This window comes from Vanessa cardui, chromosome 17 (genome assembly GCF_905220365.1).
Source record: "Vanessa cardui chromosome 17, ilVanCard2.1, whole genome shotgun sequence".
In the NCBI taxonomy this organism is placed as follows: Eukaryota; Metazoa; Arthropoda; class Insecta; order Lepidoptera; family Nymphalidae; genus Vanessa; species Vanessa cardui.
Genome location: NC_061139.1, coordinates 5,266,556 through 5,281,012, shown reverse-complemented (window position 1 = coordinate 5,281,012; position 14,457 = coordinate 5,266,556). Strand labels below are relative to the sequence as shown.

The 14,457-nt window shown below is 31.5% G+C and overlaps 1 protein-coding gene across 6 annotated transcripts in view; it reads left to right on the top strand.

Moving 5' to 3' along the window:
- LOC124536624 (protein gustavus) overlaps positions 1-14,457 on the top strand; it is a 60,852-nt gene that overhangs the window by 23,782 nt on the left and 22,613 nt on the right. The window contains exon 1 of one of the 6 annotated variants that reach the window (XM_047113142.1): positions 6,354-6,545. The exons of the other annotated variants lie outside the window; for them this stretch is intronic. The gene's annotated coding sequence lies outside the window, so the exon portion shown is untranslated. Of the gene's footprint in view, positions 1-6,353; positions 6,546-14,457 lie in introns of those variants that run through there. 6 annotated transcript variants of the gene reach the window in all.

The following is a 14,457-nucleotide window of genomic DNA, read 5'->3' as shown; positions in this document are numbered from 1 at the left end:
TGTATCAACGCCGGCTTAATTTAATTGCGTCACGAAACAACACTTAGTTTAGTTGCTGGACTTGTCACGAAAGGCCCGTACATCGTAACGATGTGTTGTTAGACATGCAAATTGATTGTTAAAAGGTTGAACGTTTTAGATCACTTATCAATATAGTTAATTGCGTTTTTGAAGAAGTATTAGTGGTATGTACTGTTAATGAATACGTTTTAGTACGCCTCGCCACAAACTCTAAAGGTTAAACAAGCTAAACCTGTTAAACTAAAATCAGGATTGATGGCAGAAGTAAGTGACGTGCGAACGTTGACTAGCTCTTAACTAAGTGGAACTATCGATTCCAAAGAGGCAACATATCTGCACATCGAGCTATGAGTTACTGCGATTGCGATGTACGCGATAGTGCTAGCGTATGTTCGCCATGGCAAATTAAGTAAGAAGTCCATCAAAACTATCCACTCTCAACTTTTCCTTAGTACCCAATAACTTGGCGACAGTACACTCAGCAAAGTTTCCCTACCATTCGGATGCTAGTTTGTTGTCTCCATTGATAATTAATTAACGCTTTCGAAGATGATCGTTTTTGTCACTTATTGCATCGTAGTAAATAAGTCCACGAATCTCGAAGCGGTTTCGCGTGGTGCGAACTCGACGCAGCCGAGGATATTGATCTAATGCGCGCGCAAGCTCAGCCGAAGTGTACACAGATGATCGTTGAAGCGTTTCGGCGGCATGCCACAAGAATTGAAGTGAACACTTATTCCCGAGTGTCATCGACAGCTGAGGCCTATGTTCATAATAATCGAGCCTCTCCTGATTACCTACCTACCATAAATATTCCTTAACTTCGATGTCTTCGAAAACAGAATAAGCACGTGATCGTCAACTATAGCAAAATAAAAATAAAAAAAAAGTCGAATAGTTGTTAAGTTAAAAAACGAGTATTTATATTTATGTTATATTTTACTTGGGCATTAAAATAACTCCACTGGGTGAATGGTAAAAAACAAATAAAAGAGGAGCTATGTATAGTATACTCTCCGCTTATCGATGTACACTCACGTGATTAATCGCTCTGCGGAGTCTTGGATTCGTGTTCGGACACTACTCACCGACGACTGATGGCTTCTACTCCATTCTTGCATCTACATCCATCTCATGACCAGTTAAATTTATTTCACTTAAATAACTCGTGTATTTCTCTGCTCACAGCAATAGTCGGAAAGGTTTTCACTAATAATATTTGTTTATATTTCGCAATGACGTTTCAATAATGCAATGCTTGTGATTTAACTCAATTTACGTGCGTTAAGCACGTAATGAACGTGCGCAAATTCGAATACGCCTCGATGCACTACTTACACGTGACAATGTTATGTATTTACAATTTCCGTAATATGTCGAGAATGAACAATACTGTACTTTTTTATGCTCTAATAGGTATAAATCAATTAGAGCCCGGCTTATAGATCGTAGAGTGTGTACATAAAATAGTAATAATACCAAAAGCCACGAGATTATAAATGAATATTTATCTAAATATAATATTATATTTGATTAAAGTTCTTCACACAAGAAAGTAGGAAATTCTTTATAATGCTTACTGTTCATATTACCCTTACAGTTTTAGTTTTGCAAAGTACTTGGAAATTCAATTAAACTTAACATAAGTTCAAGATAAAACAAAGATCCTCTTAATATTTTGAAATTAAACATAAAATTGTTAGTTTTGATTGTGATTATGAAGTTCTTGATAAATTTAATAAAGCTATAAAATAATGATATTTCGAAATAGAGAAAATGTCGTATTAAAAAAAAAAAGATTTAAGTATGTGTTTTATATGATGAATATTCTATATTTGAATATTAATTAAGTATTTTGTATAGATTAAATTAGAATAGATATAATTGCCATCGTGTCGGTCTGTGTAGTTTGGCTTTACACTATTAATTTTGATGCATAATATTTTACAGTGAAAATATTGCTTCGGAAGCGAAACGACCAATTCATTGCAGTTAATTGATGTCACGACAATGACCGTGTTATGAACCTATCAAAGGCAATAAAGAGCATTTTGTGCGAGAGCATTACGACCGCCGATAGACCGCATGTACAATACTTTGTTTATACTGTACTGTCACTTGCAACGCAATTTCCGCGGTTGTTGTCACTAAAAACTCCTTTATATAAAAAAAAAAAAAAACCTGGTATGTTGTTGTCATTCACCATTGTGTTCTTTTGTCGTTACCGAAAATATTGCCATGCGATTCGCTTTGTCGTCCGAATTTATTTCCTGCGTTTTTATACGTTTGTATTGTAGATGTGGTATTAAGTCGATACTGGTATCTACTCGGAGCGACTTGCGAGTTACATCGAATATTTAACACGTGACCTTGGGCCTTACCGCCTCATCTATTCGTCAATGGTCACTCACAAGGTCTTCGATGTTCGATTGTTAGTTCATGGCTAAGCTTATACTCAATATAAATTTCGTAACATTTCTCCTTAATTATGCAAATAGTTTTCGAAATATACGCGATGTTTAAAAATATAAGCTTAATTACTTTATACGGATTTTATAGTCAAAGACGACATTGATAAACCAGCGAACTTGACCCCTTTACGCAAATCGTAATTGAATTAAAACGTAATTGTGATGCAATTTTTACGTCATCTGTTTTACTTTTTGCAATGTAGTGTTTAATGATAATGTCATCTATGGAAAAGTTTTTAGATAATGACTGTAATCCGGAAATATTACATAAATTATATACGTGACTTTAAATGTTATTGCTTCACGTCTTTTAAATTTTGTATACATAATCTGATATTAATTACCAGGAAAATATTACAGAATATCAGCGCTTAATTTTGTTTTTCATCCGAACGTTTTATTATACAGGATTTCTTTACTCGTAACGGTATTAAAACAGGCCCCGTGGCCTAGCGCCTTCGTTCTGATGCAATTAAAGAATTATTATGAAATTGCTGAAATTGATACTTAAATATAGTATATATATATTTGTTTTCGTTTAATTATCAATAATTGAATTTGTTTAATATTTTGATTAGGAAATGTTTAGTTTTATCTTGAATCGAACGTTGAGATTATTAAAATAGATGCTGCGTAATAAAGATAATCATCCTTTTAATCTTTTGTACATTTTTATAGATATTTTTTCGGAATTAAAAGAACGAGATTTTTATTTTTCTCATTCTGTTAATACTAGATACGTAATAATTATTAATATGCAGATAGAACCATTAGATGTATTGAATATGAATATATATAAAAACAAATTATATTTCGGTATGGATTTATTATACTTATCTTACTTTTGATGTAATGCTTATAAAAATATACGGACCGAGAAATTTTGTTTTCAAAAGAGTGTTATCTTTTTAGGACACTGTAGACATTGTTTTTAAATCAGGGCGGTATTAAATAACTTGTATTACTTATGTAAAATACATCATATTAATAATGTAAATCACATTTATTTATTTTCATTACTACTAAAGTTGCTTTTAATAATAAACACAACTAATGCTCAATTATTATTTGTTTCAGGTAACGACACATCAATTATAAACTTAATGACGTTTTATGACTGTGAGTTATTTATTCCTAAATCTATTTTAATAAATAATTATATGAATATTAACTTTAATTACATTTGACTAATAATTACTAACATTAACAAATTATACTAAATTAAAATTGTAATTATAAGTAACGTAGATAACGTAAATTCTGTAGGCTTAAACTTGAAAACAAACTGGATATGCCGCAAGAACTTACAAATTCTATTAAGTTAAACCGAGGCTAGCTCAAGGTTTTCATGTTTACCGTAGAGAAATATTTTTAAGTATTTCATACAGCTTTGCGTTTAAACCTTAACAGCAGAAAAAAACAAATTGAACGTCCTCGTTAAGAAATTGTTAATTTACTAAGTACATAAAAACCGATAAATATCTCGTAAGTATCGGTACGGCGTCAACAATCTGCCATATTATAATTCTGATGACGTCATGAAGCACGCAATTTTTTTTTTCTGTCAACACGCAAATCCACTTGATACGATAGACAATTTCAATAAGATTCTTAATTTAACAGAACATTAGTTGTATATATTTATGACGCTAACAATGGAAGAGTAATAATAATGGCCGATCGCACTTACCGAATAGATCGCCATAATGTAATCTATAGTATATTATTAGTATATATAGTATAGTATGTATTTATTATTAGTATGTATAGTATTTACATATGTATATTATAATATAAATTAATCACATTGACCGTTTAAAATAAAAAGTTATCATTGATATGATAAACAAATGCTTTGTTTATTTTCTTTGTCAAATAACAAATCTTATCAAAACAATGTAATTATAAGTCTATTTAGCTGTTAGATATATTGAAATATTTATGAATAAATTATTCGCAGGAAGGTAGAATGAGAGCAAGATGTATTGGCACAGTATGCGCTAATTGATCGATTAGCTCACTACTGACTGTAAAATGTTTAAATCTTGTAAAAAATATATCATGAAGTAAGACCGGTCCGGGTAGGTATTATCGTCCCCTTAACTGCGCTTGAGGCGGAAATATATGTAAACAAATCAAAACTAGACAAATTATACATTCGCAAATCAGAGATAAAACAAATATTCCAAGAGGGAACAGGTTTCTGACACTTTGATACCCCACAACGGTAATAGGAAAGTAGCACTTGAAATGTCGTAGATTGGATACGATGCCTCCGCAAACGTGACGATAACTGCGACACCTGTCTCGGAACGGGTAAATAACGGCCTCCACCGTACATCACGAATGCATAGGAAAAAATTTAAACTATCTAGTAACGGTGCAGCACGGCTGCAACTCGCTCTGATAAACCACTCTCTGACACACATTTCATAATTACTGACGATTAAGCCGCTATGTAGGGACAGCTAGTCCTTAACGGTTTCATTTAGATGCCTGAGGAAGGTCACCCTGAGCCTTGGGTTAAATTTTGCATATAGACGAGTTTGAGCAAGATACAGGAACACAAAATCACAAGAACTTGTAAGCGAATACATAAATTTTTTGCTTTTATATTTTTTTCAAATTCAAACCCTATAGGGATTAACGAAAATTCAGTTAGTAAATCATTGTAATGTATCTCATTAAAATTAGTTTGAAATTGAAATAAATATTTAAAGTCAAAGTCGATCAAAGTAAGTAACTCCCTTAAAATTTGTAAAATTAAAATCTTTTCCTATGTGAATGTTGAGTGTATTTTTTTCGTTTTTGGTATAACATGACTATAAAGTCACGTGACTGCGTATTACAAATAAAAACACTAGCACAATAACAAATAATTCACTGACATATTTTATAAATTATATGTGGTTCTGTTTTATATTCATCTTTGAATGGAAAAAACATAATTATAATGTTATTATAAAATTAATAATCAACATCCGCTCGAAACCAAGTAGACTAAGCCGTACATATTTACAATTACGATAATTTGTTTAAGATATAACGAAATATAACCCTGGAAATTCCCAGAAGATCAGAAATAAATAATTCAACCCGTATCAAAGGCTTGCGTGTGGTGAAATAGTTATTTAATAATTTCTTACCTTCGTTTGTATTTTCGACTTGGTTGAACATGCTCCGAAATTTCCTCAAATTACGTTTCATACATTTGTTCTGTTTAATATGTACCATTTTATTTAATTCTTTTTTTTTTTTCATTGTAATACTTGGTTTAAAATTATTGAAATGTAAATTAATATTTTTTTAGTTTTTTACAAATAATACCGGAAACTTAACAATTCAAAATAAAACAGTAGAGTTTTTCTTTCAATTGCAACGTAATTTTAAGAATAATCTACCTGTTGCACTTGATGCAACTTTTGTTAATACAAAAGCCAAATTTTGTTTTAAGTATTGATTTTAAATAGATAATAAATAATATATAAATCTAATTGTTTTTTGTCATAAATGTAAAAGTTAGTTTTTGTCTGTTAGCGAATCAATGTTTTATCAACGTTAATAGTATACGAACAAGGAAGTAAATGTATCAGCTGTTACGCTAATCGATGTAAGTGTATTGAATAGTTCATGTTATGCAGAATGAATTTCACTTTATTGGCGTTAGCAGCTTAGCCATCAACTCAGGTAGTTATTTTGCAACAAGATTGACAGGGGACATTATCCATTCCTCATGGACCCTAGTGTTGCGGTACGCAAGGAAATAGAGAGAAGCACATTATCGCTGCGACAAATTCTAACGGGGCAAGTTGCGTGGGGGAAATGGACCGAGACTGCGCACGCGCACCGCTATAATAGATCGTCCGTCCCAGTTGGTTTCGGCGCGTTGCTGAGTACACGTGCTTACGATCAGTGTTACAAAAATTTTATGTACGAACTGTTAAGTGATCAATGTATATAAGTTTTTTCTTTCTTATGACGTTCTGTGATAGCGCTTATCATAACGTGTTATGGAAACAGTGTACGGAATAGCATTGCACTGGGCTACTTAAGGTATGTCGTTTTGTAAACAAACAAATATATTTTAGGGGATATTGAACTACATTAATTTCCTTGTGTTGTTTGCTGTTTTCAATAATTTAAATTAGTTTAATCATACATAATGTATTATTTAAAATAAATGAATGAATAAATATACTCAACGAATAGGAAAACAATGTGTTCTAATCGGTGATATTGACTACAACCTTATAGGGTATCCCTTTAAGGTTGTAGTCGGTAACAAAGTCTCGATTCTTAAGGTTCGATTGGACAACGATTTGAATTTCAACTCTTTTAAAGTAAGGTCTTCCGGGGAAGGTCGTTTAACATGTTTAAAAACTAACATTCACAACGAAGGCCTAGCCTCCTCGAATATTTATTGAGTGCTTTTCGTTTATTTTATCAAGTACCTACATACATAGTATACATCGACTTGCAATAACTAAATCGTCTGGCAGTGTTATCTGACTGACCTCTTTGTAAAATGTGTAAACAGGCGCTATTATAACTCGAATAACGCACATGTTTCTAGTTTTGCTGTTATCGATTAGGGCGACTACGTCGTATAAGTTATGATTATGACCCTCAAGGGGTCTACTAATGTATATATTTCTTTAAAATCTATACCTTCAAGAAATTTTATCGAATGTTCATTTAAATTTTTATTCGAGGTTTAATGAATAATTCCTCTCGGCCTGATGTGGTATTGACATTTCAACGACAAATTCTTTCCCGCGCCGCTCACTTGCGAGACCTCGTTATTGCGAAAACGTTTTCATTGAATGTAAAATATTCATTATGTACATTATAACCAAATTTAGATACGCGGCGCGACCTTAGTGTGGACTTATACATTTATGACGTTATAAAATTATTTTCAGAATTAATGTATTTAACATTTATTCTCATGTAATGTATAAGTTTTTAGAATAATTAATCGTTTTTCAATAGTGCGTGTAAACCTTCGCTTTAAATACCTAAAGGTATTGAAAGTGGAAAGCCTTGGTAATATCGGCGAGTGACTTACATGCTTATTTAGTAACAGCTGCTACATGCGATTGTGAAAAATATTAACTGTACTTTGTCACAATATCATTATAATATACTAACAAGTATTTTTAAATAAGAAGATGGGACAGCGGGTATAACACGTGAATCTTATTTGAAGCAAAACTGAATTTCATGTGCTGTATGTTCTTGTGCTCTGTAGTAAAAAAAATAGCGTAAGGAAATCTACCAGTCTGTCGAAGAAAAACTGTCAATTGTGTATCTACCATCCGTATTGTTTTGATTAAAACACTTTTTTTATTATACTAACCACTTTGGTCGAATGTTTAAAGTGTGTTTCGTGCTAAAAAAACGAGTGTCTACAGTTTACTTGTGTACAGTGTACTTTAATTAAAACAAATATCGCAATTTGTTCGTTTAGAAGTTTATCGATTTTGAGGCGCATAAATACAAAATATAATAATTCATTAAAAGTACTTTATATTTTCTTGGATTAATTAAAAAGTAACTATTTTCGTAGAAGTTACTTGTAGGACTAATGAATTATAGAAAACCATTACTGTAGTTAAGGGCGTTATACAACACCAAAGTATTTAAACAAAGTAAATTAGTGATGCTCATAGTGCATCTCAAGATAAGGCTTAAGCTTATTCCAGAGTACTCCATTGTGGATTGTTAAAAATTTAGTAAAAATTTTATATAGCATATATTATGTAAATAAAACTAATTTCAAAATAATTCGATTTTTATCTGTATAAACTTAAAATGATCTATTAATTAGTAACTAAAAAGTTTCGTATCAATATGGTTTTTTTATAATCTAATATATTCCTAGGATAAAATCAAATGATGGCTTAAGTAAACTAAGAAGAAGCGTATTTAAGGATTGTTGATTAATTTATTCATGAAGTACACACAGCCCAAGTTTTCCCATATTCCGGATTAACGTCTCGGAAGCTGGGCTCATTATCCTTAGTTAATTTTGCATGGTACTAAAGTCGTTACCGTGCGCTAACTTCTGTACTTTAAATGTTTCAAGCGAAACTATTCGTGAAAGCGTCATAACAAAATTGAAACGTAACTAAAACTTTGTATATTTACTTTTAAAAGTAATCATTGTATAAATAAAAATGTTATTGTTTTTTTTTACATACAATTGCAACATAATTATAGTTTATTTAAGGAGTATTAAACAAGGAAAACGTAGTAGCTGCCGTCACGTCTGAATTCCATGAATCTTAAATGCTATAAGTAATCGATTACTAAGAATAAAAACGTGTGAATAAATAACTACTCCACGTTACTTCAATGAGATTCGTTATGAATTGTAACACGAAAACCAAATTGAGGTTTTGAAAATCGAACATAAATTTTTTTTTTTTTTAATATTGAAACAAAAGTCCACATATATTTAGTGACGTGACGTTATCCCCACACGCATTAGTAGTTACAATACAAGAGCCCCGTTTTGCATACCACGGCTCTATGTGCCGTCGTCCCTTCTGTGTGTAATTACACGATGAGCTCATTTACCCCTTATTCAGAAATAAACCAGCATCGTGCATTGCTATTTCCCTAAATTACGGACCGATTAGAGGTACTTATTAGTCAAAACATAATAATATACCACTCACATTCCAACTCCACAAATGTACCTGTGTGAGGTGCATTACCATTATATACTTCGCTTAAGACACTCCTGAACGTAGACCTGAGTTGATTTAAAAAGCTTCAAAATTTTCCTATGGTATTTGTTTTAAAACTGCTTAATCTATATACGAAAAATGATGGCGCTAACTTTACTGTAGAATTTTTTAAAATGTTAATTTAAATAAAAAACGAATGCTCTCTATATGTTGTCAACGTTCTTTAGATATAACCGGCTGATTCTGTAAACAGGTCACAAATAATGTTCAATATACGATACATAATTTATTTTATTGTAAGCTTATAAAGTATAAACGTTCCATGTTAATCGGACTAATAGTTAACACTAAATAAATATAATCATAATAAGTGATGTTTAAAAAGTATTTACTGACTGTTTTATGATATCAAAAGGTTCTCTCAAAACAAATTCTAGCTATATCTATAAATCATTCGTAAATAATTCCGGGAACTAAAATAACGTAAGAATATTTTAATTGTTTAGTTTGTATTGTTACATTTAACCATTACTATTAGCTGTTCGAAGGTTGTTTCGTTGCATGACTAGGAAATAGAAACGCGCAGATTTCACAGTATTTACAAGCAATTGTTTTCATCTTCATCGTATAACGAACAATACGGTTTGAAGGAAAATAAGAGTATTTTTTATCCTTTACAGTATTAATCTTGTATTTTTCTTATACTTTCATCTTTTAATTTTTAATACAAACTCGACTGTATTATATAATGTAGGAAGATTGCCTTCTTTATTTTTTTATTCTTAAGGAAGAATTTAATTACACACTGAGTAATTACATTTTAATTATGTTTAATGGTTAAATGATTAGTGACTTAATCATTTATTCGGTGAAAAAATAAGTTATGGATAAGAGCACAACCCTGACGAGGGCTCATTAAAAATTTAAATAACGCTTGTCATAATGCAGTAATATCCGCCACACTGAAAAAAAAAAAACATTTAAAATGTAATTTAACAACAAAGTATAAATGAGGTAATGACTGTAACATAATAACAGATCTTTTATTTAATTGTATGTTTATAAATATACCTACGTGCTATATATATATATCGTATAAAATGATAGTCATATCCATTTTATAAGAAAGACGCGAGTCAATTATTCCTTCTTATAGTTTTACTTTATTAAACAATTAATTTGATTTGCTTTGTAACACATAGGTAAATAAACAATAATTACGGTTCGTTATTTCGTTAAATGTTAATGTATATTATAAAACAAATTTATTAATTGTTTATAATTAAAATGTATGTACTACTGATGTCCCCACATGAAGTACTGACTTATTAAGCTACTGAAGTCATCTAAATGATTTTTATTCATGTTTCAAATAGTATCTAGTAGCTCTAACGAAGGTTCACTCGGAAATAAATAAAAGCATTTGATTTGGACGCCTAAACAAGCGCTGCTTCGTTAGGACGTCGAAATCCAAATACAGTCAGCACTGTTCTACTCTGACTCCAATCATTGACAATACACACAAGTGCTATTGAACCTTACGTCATATACTTTGTTTCTTTGCTATAAATATTCTATACGTTGCTAGGACTTTGAACCAGCCACTCATCAATTATACTACCCACAGCCAAATATCAATAGTTTATATCATTGTATGTTCTGTTACCGGTTTTGAGGGTGGCGGAGTCAATATAATTAAAGTTAAATTCGATAGAATTACCTAAAACTTCTTGCAGTGATCTCCTGGTCTCCAGGTGACCTTTTGTTTGTATGCCTTGCTTAAAAATGAGGGGCGTCCTTGAGTTGTAACAAAGTTGCTACTTGTATTTAATAATAGCTACAATGAGTTATGATACTTAAAAAAACTGATTATAAGTGAGGAGTGGGGGTGAGGTTGCTTGAAGGAGGCATAATACCGCTTTTTCCTCAGGTGACGATATCTGCCAGTTCACTCTACTGTACGCCTCTTAAAAGAACTTCATTCCAATAAAAATAACGGTTAATTAAATGACTTACTATTTATTATACGGTTTGATTGCAACGTATCCAGACGTATTCGCCTTTGGTGGATAAATATTCGTCTTTATGAAAATATATTAAGCTGCAGGCGACACGTAAAGTGATTTTTTTTTTAATTAACTGCGGTTTTCAATTTGCTCTTTAATATTTTGCAAGGAAGATTCTTTACTTTTAACTGACTTTAAAAATAAATATTTTCAATTTGGTACACAATTTTTTAATATTCAGTATAGGCCATTTTCTTTTTTGTTATAAATTTATATTTTATAAACTCATTTCATTTAAACGTGGAATGTAGAAGAATAACGCAATGGTGAGCTTCTTTGTAAATGAATAGAACTATTGATTTCTATAATACAAATAGTTTAAACTTAGGAAATTATAATTCCCCTATTACGTAACAAATTAAAGTTAACACAAAAATTATTTATTGATCATTAAACTGTATTTGTTGTTCTTTTTTTAAATATAGGTATTTTTGTATTACGCTTTGCTGTGTTTAACCAGTCTTTTACGGAAAATGAAGAGCTTTATATTTTATGTTTTTTATTTTTTATTTCAACAACAATTCAAGCTCATAACCGCGAACATCAATGGTGTTTTGACGTTTTCTCTATGGCCTTGCGTTGCGTAGAATAAGCCAGTTCCTCTTCCTTGTTCTGTATTTACCTACAATGGTGGTGCCCTACTTCCGTCGTACGAATAAAAACGATGTCCCTGGTTTGTGGATTACTGCCACAGTTAAATGAACGGTTCGAAAACAAACGCAAATTAGTTGCGATAATTATTCTTTAAATGACTAAAGCGTATATAGTTTGGAATATAATCAACATTCATGAACATTTTATAATCAACATAGTAATATTTTAATATAGTAATGCAGTTTTCAACTACAATAAAACTTCTCCAACAAATCTTGTTAATACTATTAATGTAAAGTGTTTTTTATGTCATGGGTAGGTAGACTTGAAAATGGGCGAACTGATAAAGTGGTCAACGCTAGCCGAAAATTGGTACTGTAAGGTACCTAATCATTCTCAATATCATCAACGTACCACCAACTTTGGAAGCTATGATGTTCTGTCCCTTGTATCTGTTGTACTTGTTATTCACTCACCCTTCAAACTTAACAGTACCAAGTATTACTGTTTGGCTTCAGAATATTTGATGGATTTCCACAAACCTTCTTGCCTTATCAATAAATAAATCCTTCAATCACGCTCCAATTTATGGACACATAATAATCAAACGCATAGAGATCGGTGTTGTCATTGTAATTTATGAATAATATATTTTATGGAATTATACAGATTGGCGATGATTTAACTTCAATTTTGGTTGATCCACACGTGGCAAAATACACAAAATGACATAAATGTTTTCACCAGGACAAAGGTCAAATCCATTACAAAAAGGAAACAATTTTTTTTTTAACATAACCATTAATATTTTAAATTAATATGAATGAATAAATGTAAAATTTGCCTTGTAATCGTATAAAAAACGAACAGATATTCAAAGTAAATATGTAACAATTAATCCCTATTAATTTGGTCCGGTTTTATTGCGGCTTCCCCATGCATATTGTATCAAAGACGCGACGAACCCGAAAATTTATGAACCTTTTTTATCTAAAAGGAATTCTGCAACCATAGCCGGCTTTCATTTCGCTGAAAAGCGCAATTTTCCCCATTCTATGGCCGCCTAGTGAAATCGTTATCGTCTGTGCGCTGCGGCGGCGCCCATTTCCTAATAGCGGCATCGCGTGCATTTAGCTTTTTATTACGTACCTAGTTCTAACCTAGTACTGATTAACCATCGCCTTCAGCTATCCTTGTTTATTTACAATTATATTTCGAAGGATCTCGTGACATTCTTATTGATAAATCACACCGACTATGTATAATCGAGGCAAAATCGTCAATTAATTAATGAAAAAAAACTATATAAAAATATAATTGTCGTCGCAAGATACTTAAGAGTTTAATTACTAAACCAACAACAACTCGTTATGAGTGTCATTAATCAATAGCGTCGTACTAATAGCTTAATAAATAATATTCTTAAATCGCTGTATCGTCTGTCAAAACAATGTAGCTTATCAATACAGGGGAAAGATAAACCTCAAAACACGGTTAATTTTGTTGTTTGTTTATTAATATGCAATGATTATGAAGATTTATAAATACTGATTACCTAAAGTGACCGCTTATAATATTTAATTATAAAAAAGTAGGTGATGGTAAAAGAGAAGAGATGGCCCAGTGGTTAGAACGCGTGCATCTTAACCGATGATTGCGGGTTCAAACCCAGGCAAGCACCGCTGACTCATGTGCTTAATTTGTCTTTATAATTAATCTCGTGCTCAGCGGTGAAGGAAAACATCGTGAGGAAACCTGCATGTGACAAATTTCATACAAATTCTGCCACATGTGTATTCCACCAACCCGCATTGGAACAGCGTGGTGGAATATGTTCCAAACCTTCTCCTTAAAGGGAGAGGAGGCCTTTAGCCCAGCAGTGGGAATTTACAGGCTGTTACTTTACTAGGTGATGGTATACATGTACACTATATACGTGTATTTCTAATCTGATAAAATATAAACAAATAAATGAGAATAGAAATATTTACATTCATAATACTTTCTAAACATACACAATGCGTCGAATAAATAGACAATTTGTTTAAAACGTTCTTTGAGTTGTGTCGCGAGAAATATTTCCAATATCGATAAAATATCGCAGCTCTGATCATCTATCAACTCGTGTTGTGCTACGTTAGATACGAATATCGGATCGTTGAATCAGCCGGTTTTCTGTATTAAAGCCTCGTCTATTGCCTCTCTTTTTATTCGTAACCGTCTATTCTCAATGCAAACCTATTTTTGAAATTGATGCCAATTTTTTTCCCTTTTTTCGAGAATGTATATTATGGCTAGAATGATCCTAAATCCCATTAAGTTACAAATCATCAAAATTCATAATCATCATCTTAATGGTGTGTATGTATAAAGTCATCCGAACTGTAATGAAAACTATAAATAATTACGCAATACTATATAATGATCTGTTTATTAACATGTGTCCGATTAACCTACATTCGGTCACTCAGAAATTAACATTCATTAAACTCATCGCATTCAATTATTTAAATACAATTCTTGACTGAGTCATGGAATATTATTATAACACACAAAAACACTTAAAAATTGTATTTTTAATGAGTTTTTGAGTTCAGCTTATCAGATTGA